Here is a 16,390-nt window from a genome sequence, read left to right on the forward strand (position 1 = left end):
GAAAAATGTTCGTCTGAAACATTTATAAATCTGCCCTGGGGATATAATGACTCCTAACCCCTAGTGAGACCTTACAAATAGTTGGATTATTATTGATAATAAACAAATAACTGTTAACATCTTTTTTCCAAGTCAACCATGCCTAGATACATCCCTGAAATCTCGCTTTCCCTTTCCAAGTAACCTCTGACTATCATCCAAATTACAGAAATTATTTTAAGAGAAAAAGTACGATCCAGAAAAAAATAGATAACCGATATCTATGAAATTCAACTTCTGTTTTGACTGCAGTCTCTCTCTCTATATATATACATATATATATGTTTTCTTATGTTTTCGTGGGTATTCATAAGTATGGTATAACCAACTGAAATGGTTGCCAAAGCCTGACACACACAATTAAGAAAAAAACCAATACACAAGCCTGAGGGTGGCAGATGAGATTCTGCCGAAATGTCGCTATAACTTTAAAAGCACAACTATTAAGATGTGGGAAAACACCCGAAGAAACCTAAATACCATATACACACACACACACACACACACACACACGCATACATACATACATACATACATATGGCTATTCATACCTTATCTCATTTTACGGTCCCCATTCTATCTTTCTTTCATTCCTTATGTCAGGGCATGTACAGAGACATGGCTGGGGAATTTTGGGATTTGAAATCCACAAGTCTTAAAGTTGCCAAGTTTGGAGATCCCTGTGTTAACTGCCACAACCTGTAAGAGAAGACAACGGTGTTGGTGTTCAGATTACTTGCACACACACACACACACACACACACACACACACCAGCATTTCAGGGAGAAAGACTTTTCTCCCTGCTAGCTTCTCCATGCTAGCTTTCTACTGAAAGTGGGCTAATTGCCCATTTCTCAATGTCAATAGCTGGGGCCTTCTGGGAGTTGAAGTCCACAAGTCTTAAAAGTTGTTGAGGTCAGACGGCTCTGGTGTAGGCTATGAAGAGCAACTGGGGAGGGGTGCAAAGGACTCCCCCTCTTACTAATTTCAACTCCCATCCAGCTCCTGAAGACCCCTTTCCAAGAAGGTCCAGGCTGCAACTCCAACAGTTACCTTTTACTGCCACCTACGCAGGGCAGTCCATGACCCAGAGTTGTTTACTCTTCAAACACAATGCCCACCTCTTGGAGGGGAAGCACCCAAGGCCTCGGATCCCACCACCCCCACCCGCTGCCCTTGCAGAGCAGATTAATCACTAACTCACTGGGGCACCGACACCTGGGCAATGGGGTCAGGGAGGAGCCACGTGGCCAAGCACAGGATGCTTGGGGCACATCCTGAAAGCACATCCTGAGTTTGCGCATCGTGGTCCCATGTGGGGTTCCTTGCTCTTCCAGGAGTAGGAGCCCAGGTGGGTGAGAGGGAGGAGGAAGACTGTGGAGTCCTTGGTGCTCCCTGAGCTTGGTGACTTTCTTGCAGGTGTTTCATGCCCATTAGATAACCTCACTGGTACTACCGGTAGAAGAAAGTGGGTTTGCATTGATGACGTTGCTTAATTGGGTCATGAAACATCTGCAAGAAAACCCCTAACTCAAGGAACTCCAAGGACCCCATAGTCCTCCTCCTCCTCCTCTCTGCAAACCCCCTCCCACCTATCACTGATGATGCTTTCTAGTTGGGTCATGAAACATCTCCATGGAAACCTCCAAGCTCAGAGAGAACCAAGGAAGCCACAGTCCTCCTCCTCTCTGCAAACTCCGCTCCCCTCCCCCCCAATCCTTCTGGCAGTGATGATGCTATCTAGTCGGGTCATGAAACATCAGCAAAAAAAAATCCCCCAAGCTCAGAGAGCACCAAGGAGTCCTCACTTAAGGCTGAGCTACAAACAGTCTTTTCTAGCCACCCCTTTTCTGCCCAACACATTTTATCCGAAGGAAGTTTTCTCGCAGCTCCCGAAGGTCACTGTACAATTTAACCCGACGGGTCAGACGAAAAAGGGGCTCCCAGGCGCCCCCGACTTTCGGGTCTTCCCTTCGGTTTGCCCTGCCATGTCCGCCTTCCCCCAACCTGGCGCCCTCCCGAAGGGAGGTGTGGGAGAACCGCTCATCCCTCCCTCCAGTTCTGGACCGGGCAGCCGGCCTGAGGATGCTTTGGGGCCGGTGATAAGAGCTGTAGCCCGGCGCCCCGTTCGGAGGGCAGCCCGGGGAAAGAGCGCGCTCCTCCGTCCCGGCCCGCCGCCCGCGAAGCCGCCTCTGGCAGGGGCGGATCGGCCGCTGCCCGCGGGGTGCCAGCCAGCCAGCCCGCGGTGCGGTTTCTGCCGTCTCGGGCGCCGGCTTGAATGGAGGCAGTGTACGCGGATCGGCCGGCTGGCCGGACGCAGCGCGATTCCGCACATTCCTGGAAAAAACAACACCCCGGCCTGGAGGGGAAAAGGGGCCTCGGGGGCGGAGGGGGCGGGAGGGGCGGTGGCCAACGCCCGGTCGGACGGGGAAAGGCCAGAGGACGCCCGAGCCGGAGTCACCCCCCATCGCACCCCTGACTCGCTAGGCAGAAATCAGCCAGGTCAAGACACCCCGGGAGATGCTTTGCACGCCCTCCCGGGCCCCCTTTGGGAAGGGCGCATCAGATGCTCCGAAATCTGGCTTTTTACACTCCTTGTAGGCTGGACTAGAGCACCTCTCATCCCCAACCAGCTCTTCCCCTGATGGCCCCACAATTTCTGGGTCCAAAATGCTTCAGGGGTCTCTCACACCGGTCCTGTTGAGCCCCTCACCTACAGATGGGAAGTGGGGTGGGGCCAGGTCTTCTGATCTCATTTGATTTGAATTGGGGGTGATATATACACCCCTCAGCGTCCAAAGGCTTCATTTTATCCAGACAGGCCTGTCCGGGGAGGGCTGGATTCCAATCTTGCCCTAGTTAAAGGTTGGGACAACTTTTAGAGAGGGACTGTCTTGCTGCCAGGCCCACCTCCTAGGCTGTGGCAAGAGGCAAGGTCCTAAGGTAGCTGTGCCCCCCATCTTTGCCGAGAGAGCCACGTCACAAAGGCCTTTCCCGACCAGGTGCCTTTCCTGTTTGGAGGAACTACACCTCCCCTCATCCCCAGCCAAGGCTGCACAGACGCATGCAAGCCCAAGACAACACTTAAAGGAACCCAGAGGCATCGGTGCCTAAAATAGACGCAGAGCTTCGATTGCAACGGTTACCCTGACATGTAGAGGAGGATGGCGCAAAACATCCCTGCAGTGCCCACCAATCTCTCCGTGACCTCCAGCCTGCCCCAAATGGCAACTGTCCCAAGTGAGAAGAGAGGTGACCATCTCCATCCTCCTCCTCCTCCTCCCTGGGCCTCGCCCGTCTTTTCTGTTTGACCATCTCTCTCCTTTCCTTCGCAGGGCTGTTTTTTAAGAGTTTCCAGGCCAAGGCGGGTTAGGATAAAACCAGAAAGAGCTCTTTATTCAGAGAGCTGGATGGGCAAAATGTCATTCCAGCAACACCTTCTTAATGAAAACACCGCAGACTGGCTGGAGAGAAGGTCAGGCCCCTGCAGCTTCTCTGTGCCACCTTTGCCAGGGAAGGAAAAAATGAAAAGACCGAGGCCCCTTCAACAGAGGTCTACTTGCCGTCATGGCTGTCCACTAGGAGAGGCTGCCACCAAGCTACCAGACAGAGATCCGGTTCAGTGTTGTGGCAAAGGTGCTGGCCTAAAGACCGTTCTAGTCCCATATTAGGCATGAAAGCCAGCTGGGTGACTTTGAGCCAATCACTAGGAGCTGATGAGTTCTAGTCCTGCCTTAGGCATAAAACTTGGCTGGGTGTCTTTGAGCCAACCACTAGGAGACAGTGAGTTCTAGTCCTACCTCAGACATGAAAGCAAGCAAGCCAATCACCAGGAGGCTGGGAGTTCTATGAGTTCTAGTTCCGCCTTGGGTATGAAAGCCCGACAGGGTGACTTTAGCCAATCACCAGGAAACAGTGAGTTCTAGTCCCACCCTAGGCAGGAAAGCCAACTGGGTGACTGGGCCAGCCACTCTTCTCAGCCCAACTCACCTGACAGTATTGTCGTTATGGGGAAACAAGGAGGAGGAAGCCATGTTCGGAAATATGATCATTGCCTTCAGTTACTTATGTAGTAATAAAGGCAAAAAAAACCCCACAAATTTATTAAAATAAATCTATTGGCTGACCTTGCTAAGAATAGCCAGCTTTATTTCGAGGCTGGATTGCTGTATTCTGTTCTGCCCAAGTTCCCCTAGGCAACTGTTCAGCGTGTATTGAGCACCAAATGAGCACCTGCAAATAGTATGGCTTTCTGGGGATGGCAAACTCTCTCTCTGCCTGGGTCCAGAATAAACCAGGAGGAAGAAGGTGCTCGCAGGCATCTCAGCTTCCTGGTTGCTTCTCTTGCACCATGATAAAAGCAAGGTGTGGCTGCAGAGGCCTCAAATGAACAGGATATTGTTTCCTGGTTTGGGATTTACCGTTCTTCAATGTAAAAACCAATCAGGGATGCCAATTGTCTAAGTTCGCTTGGTATGATGCCAACAGGCCAGCTCCACCTTAGCCAAAAGGAAGCCAGGAACTGGTTCAAAAATGGTCCAGGCCCACCAGAATATCCCAGACTGAATGGGCCTCACTCATCTGGAACCGTTTCCCACCTGCCTGACTCATACAAATGGATGCGTGAGCTTTTGCATTTCAGAACAAAACCAGACCAAACCACAGCAGGTTGATGACCATGAAGTATGCACGGAAGACAAACTTGCTTTTGTTTCCCATGAAAAAGCTGAAGTTAAGCTCAACGCTTTTCTTTCCCGGAGCCAAGAAATTGGGAAGGGGGAGGAGGGAGGCAATAATTAAGACGCTTCTTCAAAACCCAGTCAAGAGGAAGTGCAGTTGTATAAAGCTGCCTTTAGAACGAAAGGGACCACGGGATTGGAGGAAAGTGGCACTGCTACCTGTGGAAGTAATCAAGTATGGAAATGTGACCAATCCAGAGGAGGAGTGGTCCAGGCAGCCTTGAAACACCTGGACTATGATCCCTTAAATGTGACATTGGACAAGAGTGGTATGCCGGTAGAGGAGAGAATCTTTGTACTTCAGGATTGAAATGAGGAGTGCTTGGTGCTCTCTGAGTTGGGTGGTTTTCTTGCAGACGTTTCATGACCCTACTAGGCATCAGCATCAGTGCTGTAAGGGAGGAAGTTGTGGAGAAGAAGGGGAAGAGGAGAAGGAGGGGAGAGAAGGAGGAGGAGACTGTGGGGTCTTTGGTGCTCTCTGAGCTTACTTGTTTTCTTGCAGATGTTTCATTATCCAACTAGGTAGCATCATAAGTACTAGAAAGGAGTGGGGCTTGCAGAGAGGAAAAGGAGGAGGAGGAAGAGGTGGAAGAAGAGGTGGAAGAAGAGGAGGACTGTGGGGTATTTGGTGCTCTCTGAGCTTGGTAGTTTCCTTCCAGAGGTTTCATACCAAACTAGATAACTCATCATCAGTGAAGTTCTGATGATGTTACCTAGTTTGGTAATGAAACATCTGCAGGGAAACAATCAAGCTCAGAGACCACTAAGCACCATACATTAAGTGAGACTAGAAATAGAAATCTCTGAAAGTATGGACAATTTCACTAGCTTGCTCCCTGGAGCAAGGCTATTAAGAAGGAGGTTTTATTTTGTTTTTGCTCTGCCTGTCTCATTACAATACACGCACCCAACAGCTCTGCAAGCATCTCTTGAACTAATAAAAGTTTAATTCCGGTTTGAAAACGCTTTCATCCAGATGAGAGAAAGGACTCTAGCCTGTTTGGGGCCTGGGAGAATGTTTCCTCAATATCCTTTTTCAAGGGGGTTCAGGCTAGACAGAAAAGAAGAAAGAACAGCCACCTGGATTCTTAAGAAGTGCTAAATTTATCTGCCAGAGCCCACGACCTGGCGTCACCCTCCGTTCTCATTCCAAATGAAAAACACTTCAGTCCATCTTGTTTTTTTCCCTTCCTTCTTCCCATGAACCCTTTTGAGCAAAGCGCTGATTATGCTAAGGCCTGGTGTGTGCTGGCTGGGGTTGACCACAATGGCCAGAGGGAAGCTGAAAATAAGATCCTGAAATCAGCTCCGGCCTTGGCACCTGGAGTCCAGGGAAAAACAGGCAACATGAGCAGGGAGAAAGGAGACAGAGAGACAGAGAGAGGGAGGGAGGGAGGGAGGGAGGGAGGGAGGAAGGAAGGAAGGAAGGAAGAAGGAAGGAAGGAAGGAAGGAAGGAAGGAAGGAAGGAAGGAAGGAAGGAAGGAGTCAGAGACTAGATTTGTGAAAGAAAAATAAGAATGGGCAGAACTCGCCATGGGTGGAAAAGTACAGGAAACCGAAGCAAGGTAGACAGCACTTGCAGGCAGGAGTTTATTTATTTTATTTATCTATTTGTATCCCACCATTACAATTTTAAAAATAACTCAAGGTAGCGAATATATCCAGCACACCTTCCTCCTTTTATTTCCCCAACAACAACAATCCTGTGAAGTGGGTTGGGCTGAAAGAGGTTGGCCCCAAATCACCCAGCTGGCTTTCATGCTTAAGATGGGACTTAACCTCAGGGTGTCCCATTTTCTAGCCTGATGCCTTAACCCACTACTAAACTAAACTGGTCTCCTAGTTTGTGAGGAACCTTGGAGGCAGAGATCTGAGCAGGTTGTGGGGAGTCCTTATCTCCATTGACTGGTTTGCAATGTTGTGTCTTCAATGGCTGAGCACCTCTTGATGGAATACCAATTTCTAAATTAGGGTTCCCAACCTTGGCCACTTTAAGATGGGGCAACTTCAGCTCCCGGAATTCTCTAGCCAGCCATCTTAAAGTGGTCAAGGTTGGGAAATCCTGCTCCACGTCAATCAACAAGCCAGCAAAAGGTAGCCTTCCAGCGTGAGAATTGGCTGCCCCGGCATCCTCACCTGGGATGTATTTGCAGGTGAGTTTACCTGCCAGGCCAGCTTCCCCCGGGGTGAGGATCCCACGCATCCACCCAATCTCCACCAGGATGCCCCACATCCTGATCCACACCCATCAGGCTTTTGTTGAGGCTGGCAGGTGGAGGTGGCAACTGATGCCATTCCTGCCCAGCTCTTCGCTCCATACAATTTTGTCTGTTTGCTTTGTCATGGCAAGTCCTTCTCATTCGTGCATTACGAGGGCAAACAAGCCGGAGAATCTCTTCGGCCAGTTGGATGCGCTCCTCTGGCTGGGTGAGAAGAAAGAGTGCTGGGGCTCCAAGGAAGCAAGTGGGGTTTGCTGAGACAACAGAGGCAGCCAAGACCATCGCCTCCATGTTGGCCTGAGGAGATCAAGGAATGGACCTTGGTAGGCTCGAAACAGAGGTCGACAAAAAAATAATGTAAAAATAAGAAAGGGAGGGGGGGGAGGTCTGAACTGAATTCTCTATATGTTTGGGTTGTTCATTCTCAAAATGACTCCCTCTGAAAATGTAAAATAGTCCCTTAAAATAAGAGCAAGCCCCACTCCCTTCTAGCACTGATGATGTTATCTTGTTGGGTCATGAAACGTCTGCAAGAAAACTCTCAAGCCCAGAGAGTACCAGGTACCATACAGTTGTACTCCTCTTCCTCTTCCCCACAAAAGCTCCTTCCTTCCAGCACTGATGATATTACCTAGTTGGGTAATGAAACATCTGCAGGGGGAAATCGCCAAGCTCAATACCCCAAAGTCATCATTCTCCTCCTCCTCTCCACAAACTCCCTTCCCTCTAGGAGTGACGATATTAACTAATTGGATAATGAAGTGTCTGCACTGCAGGCAAACAAGCTCATAGAGTACCAAGGTCCCCACAGATCAAACCTGAGCTATAAATATTACCTATTATTGGTATTCTTTTTTTTTTTTAAAAAAAGCTCTTTTTGCCAAATTACTATTTGAAGAATTCTCTTTCCCTCCAAATTGGGGGGTTCCTGTCAGCTTGACACCTTCTGGCCATGGTGACAGCCACAAGACACACTGGTGAAATTTAGAAGCTGAAGTTTGAATCTTGGATAAGCAAACAGGTTGCGCAAGAAAGGAGGCAAAGAAAAAGGGAATTTTAGAGCCCCACATCTGAGATACTAAGCTGGCTAAATTCAGAATTTAATTGGGGTGTTAGTCAACCAGGAAGACTAAATTGGCTGACTAACAACACAAAGCCTACTTCTTTAAACGTGAAAACATTGGAAACCACGTTTTAGGAATTTAGGCACTGCATGAGCCCAGCCATTGGGGACCTCTTTAACAATCAGAGTGAAGCAAATCTCAGTCAAATATAAATACTGCCTTTCTTTCCAGCCCACAGCAGAACCCTTGCAAGATTTTTTTTAAAAAACAGCAACTCCTTGAAGGATGGGAGTATGAAATGAAGATACGTATACACTTCTATGAAATATGCTTCCCCACTTGTGTGCCAGTGCTGCTCTAGGCGGAAAGTGGGAGAGGATTATGGTATTTGCAGCAACAGCGGCTAAAGATTTCCTGTTTTGGGTGTGGGCATCATCTTTCCTCGAGGAACACATTTTACTGGTGGGACGGGGCAGAAGGGGGTTGTTGGAAGCAGAGCCCCCTCATGCGGTTGCTAATTCTCTCTTTTTATTTTAATTTATTTGTTTACTGGTATCCTGCCTTTATTATTTTACAAGGAGCTCAAGGTGGCCAACGTATGGATCACACCTTCCTCCTCCGGTTTTCTCCACTACAACAATCCTGTGGGGTGACTTGGGCTTAAAGGGAGTGATTGGCCCAAAGTTACCCAGCTGACTTTCACGTCTAAGACAGGACTAGGACTCCCCGTCTCCCACTTTCTAGCCTGATACCTCCCCAGCATTTCCTTTCTAAACAAAGGCAGGCAGGCAGGCGTAGCTTGATAGCCGCTTTGAATGGATAACTGATCCCTCCTCTGGGGTTTGAGAGATACAGGGTGGTACTCCAAGTTAAAAATGTGGTATGGGAAGCTCCCAAATCAGGCCTTTTTAAAAAGAGACATTCTTTACATATACGCATGTCTGGCCTGGCGTTCTTGGAGACTCCCTGAGCCCAGAAGAAGCCACCGGATGATGCAAGCCACCTTTTGGCTCCTTGGCCCCAGGGTGAGGTGGGAGGCTGGCAGCGGCCACGCAGGATCAGGTGAGTTTGCCACGGACTCCAGCAATGGGCCGGGCGTGGATATGGAATACCTGCTGGCCCTTATAAATAACTGGCAGGAGGGCACAGCGCCCGGCCCTTTCCCTGGCTCCTGGCATGCCCAGCCTGAGACTACAAAGGCCCCTTTCATGCTCGTCTGCAGGGGCGGTGGCTGTTGGCGTGCTCGCCGGAGACCGGTCCCGGCTGCCTCCGTTACTTTCAGGACGGATGGGACAGTGGCTCCGGTTCACTGCTTTCCCTTCTGCCAGCCCAGGCCTTGCCCCGTTGCCCTGTCCTTCATCAAAACGGAACGGTTCAATTAAGCGCGCTCCATAGAGAATGTGAACTTGAAAGGGCTGATTCAGTAAATCAGGAAGACTGATGGGCCCCCACAGGTAAAACAGGAACCCAAAGAAACCTCACTTAAACCCCTGTGAAAAGCAATCCTTCCTTCCTTCTTCCCTCCCTCCCTCCTTTCCTTGTCCTTCCCTCCCTTCCTCCTTTCCTTATCCTTCCTTCTCTCCCTTCCTCCCTCCTTCCCTTGTCCTTCCTGCCTTCCTTTCTTTTTTCTTTTTCCTTCCTTCCCTTCCCTTCCCTTCCCTATCATTAAGAGATACAGGCAACAAATTCTCAAGGTAAAAATGGGAATGATTTAATCATGTCATTAAAACAAGGACTTACGCCCAAAGAAGAAATAACAGAAAAAGAATAAAGCTCCAGGCAATTGTTAAAAACTTAAGAGATGAAAGGTATTCAGCTAGGTAGATGAAGAAAAGTGCAAATCTTTCAAAAATAATCTAATCAATCAGAGGGAAGTGCTTGATTTTCTGTATCTGTGAAAAATGCAGTAAAGTTGATCACTGATAAGGGGGGAAAACCCAATCTTCACTGCTGACTTGTAATAAATTAACATATATATATATACTATCAATAAAATAGCAATTTACTTAATTTATTTACTTAACTACTGGAAGAGCAGTTGTATCATATTAGTAAAGCTAAGCTCCATACCATCCTTACCCTTAAATCTTTAAAAAAGACCAGAGTTGTCACAAAGAGTGTAATTTTGTGTCTCACACATTTATACACACACTGCTAATAATAATGCTAACAACAACAACAACAATAATAGTGGACATGGCAGAACCTGGACACAGTAGAATAGAAGAGAAAGAACTGGAGAAGGTAATGAAACACAAATACCTGCAAGTAGAAATAGAACAACTGTGGCGAAAGAAAGCATAGGTAGTTCCAATAGTTATAGGCACCTTGGGTGCAATTCTAAAACATCCGGAGGAGCAGCTGTCACCATCGAGCATTGACAGGAGCACCATCCATCAATTGCAAAAGGCAGCTTTGCTCACAGGCTACCACACTCTGGGCTGATACCTCTAACACCATCAACACTTGAGCCTATTGGGGTCTTTCTTGGAGCAGGGAAACCTGAGATTGGGGGCAGCGCAGGAGAGGGGGAAGCACATGTGTTTTCTTTTGTTTTGTTATTATTTTATTTATTTTGGAGAACCAGTTTGATCTAGTGGTTAAGGCACCGGGTTAAAAATCAGAAGACCAGGAGTTCAAGTCCAGTCTTAGCCATGAAAGTCCACTGGGTCAGGGGTCTCCAACCTTGACAATTTTAAGACTTGTGGACTTCAACTCCCAGAATTCCCTTGCTGGCTTAGGAATTCTGGGAGTTGAAGTCCACAAATCTTAAAGTTGCTAAGGTTGGAGACCTCTGCACTGGGTGACATTGGGCTAATCACCAGATGACTGGGAGTTCTGTCTTAGGCACAAGAGCCAACTGGATGCCTTTTGGCCAGTCCTTCCCTCCCTCCTATTCAACCCAACCCATCTCACATGGTTGTTGTTGTGGGAAAAATAGGAGGAGGAAGGCACCTCCTATTTTAGATATGTTCTATCTATAAAAGCCAAATACTCATGCATCAAAAAAATCATCACAAAATCTCCAGAACCGTAAAGCTTACAAATTTGAAATTTGACATGTAGGTTCCTCTTGGCTTCTAGGTCTCCTTGCACACACAGCAAATAGTGCTTTAGTTTCCAAACAGCCCTCAAGTCTCTCACACACTGATAGGACGCTAGCCAGATGAATACAATGGATGCTGGTAGGCAGAATTTTTTTCTCCTTATTTTTCTCCCCAAAAACTTAAAGTCAATCATATAGTTTCCTGGGGAAGCATGGGCATCCAGCTAGTTTTAGATATGTTCGCCACCTTAAGTGATTTATACAAATAATCAAGGCGGGACATAAATTAAATCAATGAATACATTTATTTTTCATATTTCTGAACCGCTCATCTCTCCTAAAGAGGGACTTTGGATGGTGTACCATTTAATGTTTAACTCCAAAAAAGGTATATAAAAATTCAAATTTTAGCCAGTTTTAAAAACAGCGAGGTGTCCATTAGGAACTGGTGGGTGAGAGGAAGCGACCAACCTTCCCTGTCCTCTAATTATCAGAGGGTGATTGGTCTGCTTCCTCCACCCACCCACCCACCCAGGTCAGCGTCCCACACTCCAGCTTCAGAAATGCTCCCTCTCTGGTACCAAAAATAGAAGAGGCAAGTTCTGAAGAAGCTTCAGAAAGGATGGGGGGGACACACCAAAAAAAGTCCTGCTACTGTTTGGGAAAAGCACCTTTGGGACAACCAGCTGGTTCTCCTCCCTGATATTCGTGCTGTGGAGCTGTTGCCTCTCTACCCTTCTTCACATCCTCACCAGAGTTCCCTGAAAACATCCGTCTCCGGCCCCCGGTTGCTGGGAATGGCTTTATATAGATCCATACATTCTTAAATCAACATAGCCAGCCTCTCCAGCCTTGGAGAACAGGCGAGCAGGGAGGGTGGGGTGGGGTGGGGGGGAGTGACGACACCAAACACTCGGGCCTTTGTATCTGGCTAGGTGGGCTGGATGCGAAGACCTCAGCTTCCTTCCAGCCAGCATAATGATGCGCCTGTCTGGGCTGCCAGCTTCCTCCAGAGGTGCAGGACCAGAGGACAAATCAGATGTGCGTGTGAGCGTCCGTGTGCCGAGTGGAGACAGAAGATGGGCTTGGAGGACTTGAGGGAAGGGAGGGGTGGAGAGAGGGAGAAAGAGACCACAGATGATGTGGGAGAAGGTGGAGTCTCGGAAGCCACGCAGGGAAAATAAGAGTCGGAGCACCAAGTCCTTTTTTCCACCTCTGCTCTTCTCTACCTGAAGGGGCAGAGCCAGCAGTTGAACAGCCTTTGAGGTCCTTCTAGTGAACTCTTCTGGAAACGGGTTGGACTACAGCTCCCATCCTCCAGGGATTGGGAGTCCTAGCCCAACACACATGGAGAGAGCATGAACAAATTAAAGTCATTTAAAAGGTGGTATCTGTATAGATAGAGGAGAATATTTGCAGATCAGGATTGAAATGAAGGGCCCTTGGTGCGTTCTGAACTTGGGTGTTTTTATACAGAGGATTCATTACCCAACTAGGTAGTATCATCAGTGCTAGGAGGAGGAGGAGGAGGAGAAGGAAGACTGTGGGGTCTTTGGTGCTCTCTGAGATTGGTAGTTTTCTTGCAGAAGTTTCACTACCCAAGTAGGTAGCGCACTAATGATGTTACCTAGTTGGGTAGTGAAGCATCTGCAAGGGCCTGCCCAGTGCCTGCTTTTGGGATGATTGTTCAGTTACATCAACCGAGAAGCCCCCCCCATCAATGTCCTACTTAGGTCAACCTCCAATGAGCTCTTGAGGATTAGCCAAGGCTGTTGCTACTTTGCCTCCTGCTGCCCATTGCTGGGTGCAGGAGGCAGGCCGCTGGCAGGCAACTGAGCAGAATTTGAATCCAGAGCTCAGACTTAGCCAAACTGGGTAGCATTACGAGAGCTGGAGCTGAGCGGGTGCCAAGCTGCTTTCTTAAGGGCCAAATGAAAAGATTGGCATCAACCAACGGGTGCCACCCAAGCTTGGGGCGCCCGGGAACGCCCTCTTGGTGCTGGCCAGGGAGGCCGCAAAGCGGTCTCCCCCGAGGTTAATGGTTAATGGGCTGCCAGCAAACCCATCCCCATTTGATGGATTACTTTTGCCCTTGGGTGGCTGCGGGGCTGAGGGGAGAGGCCTGGCTGTTTCACTCAGGAGGGGGAAGAGGCCATTGGGCAGCCCTCTATCTTGAGCACACAAGCTGTGTTTGCCAGGAGGGATTACCTGAGAGCTATTTCACTCTCCCCCCCTCCAGGACTATACAGGGAGGGCTGCAGAAGAGCTCTTAAAGGGACAGGTGTGAACCAGGAGTTTTCTAGGGGAAGAGGTCTCTCCTCTGGTTAGGAGTTCCTGCAATCTGTGTAAAGCTGCACCCTGAATAACAGAGCCAGGAGGGACCTTGGAAGTCATCTAGACGTAGAAGCAAGCCCTTCCACTAATGGTTCTCACTGTCCGAAAATTTATCCTTAGTTCAAGGATCTGCCTCATAGGCATTTTTTTTTCTCCCCCAAAGTACTAAACTGGAGCTTTTTCATATTTTTTCCAGGTTGCAGAGAGTCGGGGGGCAAAATGGGGTCCATTTCAGGTGGCTAAGAAGGGAAACTGCTTAAGCCAGGCTCCTTTCTGAGCTGTAGGATCAGGAATCTCTTTGTTCTCATCTCTTTTATGGTTCTGAATTTTTTTTTTTCTTTTAATCACAAAGATTTGTTCCTTGGCAAAAGAAAAAAAAAAGGCGGGGAGATTGGTTTGAAAAAGCAAAAACTCCCAGGAGGGGCTCAGAGGTCTTTTGTTTGTTTTAAATGGCTATAAGTGGTGACCATTTTTCCATCAGAAATCGGATCCTAATGTCTTGATATAGCATTTCTCAACCGTGGCACTTGGAAGATGTGTGGACTTCAACTCTCGGTCAGCTCTGGAATTCTGGGAGTTGAAGTCCACGCATCTTTAAGGTGCGAAGGTTGAGAAACGCTACCGTAAAATGTTCTAGAAAGCAGGATTTTTCTTTGGAAGCCTGATGTTTTAGAATACCTTTCCCCCTCCAAAGGTTTGCCATCCCCTCCAGGGGTCAAAAAAGTCATGACGATGTCCCAAAACTTCTCTTTCTTACGTGTGGAACATCGTCTTGACTTTTGACCACAATCTCCAGATGCACAGAATTCCTTATGACGGATATTTTAGAAGTGAGGGAATAATTGTTACTCTATTGGAGGGCTACGTCACTGTATTTGTCTTAGAGGATGTTTGTATATCTTTATGCTCCAGCTGGTGATAGGGCAACTTAAAAGTGCTAATAAATAAGCAAAGCATATATAAATAATTGAATTCTTGGAAAAAGTCACAGCTGGTTCCCAAGAATCTAATTAGACAGCCCAGAGAATCCTAACCTTAAAACTGATATTTTAATAGTCCCAATAAAAAGGAAAGGAAAAATACCAGATTTTATATTTCTCGCTACCAGGACTGGGAAATTCACCTTCAACATCCCTACTTAAAGATCAGTCAGTTTCTTGTTTTTAACAATTCCTTTACCATGATACAATGCTCTGAATCAAACCCCAGTGAGTAATACTTTTGGCCAGCATTGGATACGTGGGAGGAATCTAAACTGGGGTGGTGGGGGATTGCAGGGCTTCCCCCATTGCAAAAAAATGTGAGCGATTATTCAAATGTGCGACAGAAAGAAAAATGTGTGGAAATTAATTAAATAAGGGAGACAGCCATATGTCTGGAATCAAATGTGCTTCCTTGCGCTAGGACTGCTTAAAGTCATCTTGGGAAGACATGATTGACTTGACTATGATTACTTTCTATGGTTGACCATGGTTGAAGATAACTAACAAGCAAGTATCAGAGCATGTAATACCAGACCTATCACTAGAAGGCAAAAATCACAAAACTGTGTCTCACATACTTCGGCCATGTCATGCAGGGAAACTCACTGGAGAAAGCTATTACGTTTGGAAGAGTTAGCTGTCAAAAAACATTGTGGTTGGACCTTATCAAAGCTGACACCGGCCAGAACATAGAACAACTCAAAGAAGTAGTGCGAGATCGGAAGATACGGATAGCCCTGGCTCATAGAATCGCCAAGCGTCGGACGCGACTGAATGGATAAGAATATCATCATAGTTGATTTCATCAGCCACTGCTGAGTAGGTTCACACAGCCTGGTAAAAGCCAAGCCATGATCTACAGAACACAGGGGTTGGATTTGCACAGGTTAAGGCGCACGCGCACAAACACCACTTCTCAGAGGCTTTGTGCCCCTGGCTGTTGATTACACCAGTTGGCAAAAAATGGATCATTTCTGCACGAAAGCCATCCTTTGCCTTCTGCAGGACAGTTACAAGTGGGTCAAAGGCAACACCAGCCAAGGAGAGGACAGATAGGACACTATGTTTGATCTCTTTCCCCCGTGGCTCGCTGGGGAATTCTGGGAGTTGAAGTCCACAAGTCCACAAGTTGCCAAGATTGGACACCTCTGGTATAAACACTTCAAGGGCTGTTTTCCATTTGCTTTTCAAACTTCCAGGGGACCCTGAATTGGGGGAAAGCCTCGCTTCAATGAAGACTCTTGATGGAGCTAATGCTGAAATATGTTTACCTGCTCCTCACCTACTTTGGCCCCTGGACAATTGGTTGAGGGAGACAAAATGGACGTCAACTAAAGTTCAAAGGGAAGATAACTTACTTTCGTATTTGGGGAAAAAAAACCCAACAAATTTGCATCTCGGCCTTTCAGTTCACATTTCAGAGCCATAGTTGTTGTTGTTTTCAAACACCTGGAAAGCTGGTAGCTTAGCTGCAAAAGAAGGACTGGCTCAACCTTTTCCCCACATTTAGTTCGCATCTATTTTTTTTATTATATACATATATATCTCCATTTCGGAAAAGAGGGTTATTCCCCCGGATGTGTGACACGTAATCTGAAATAAAAACTGGTTGGAGCTGTGGGCAAAAACACATCATGCAAAACACAGCACCCAGATACCAAGGCCCGTTAAACTTTCTGGAACTGATCCTCAAGTCAAATGGATATCGGAATCGCCCTGATTCGTCCTCTTTGGGGTTCCCTTCCAACATCCCTCCTGCTGCCTTTTCGAAGCATATGGAAGATGGGCTGGAAAAGGTTAAGCGACAGCTAGGCGACATGTTATCTACAGGGTGGGTCCCCCTCCAGCTCTGCCACTGCCACCAGCACCGTCTGTTTCCTTATCTCTTGGCGTCCTTGGCCCACACCTGTCACCGTGGGGCTGCCCAGTTGATGATTAACCAGGACTTCCTGTTTGCTGCTGAA

This window comes from Pseudonaja textilis, chromosome 10, assembly GCF_049901715.1.
Source record: "Pseudonaja textilis isolate UNSWEBS1 chromosome 10, rPseTex1.2, whole genome shotgun sequence".
Classification (NCBI taxonomy): domain Eukaryota; kingdom Metazoa; phylum Chordata; class Lepidosauria; order Squamata; family Elapidae; genus Pseudonaja; species Pseudonaja textilis.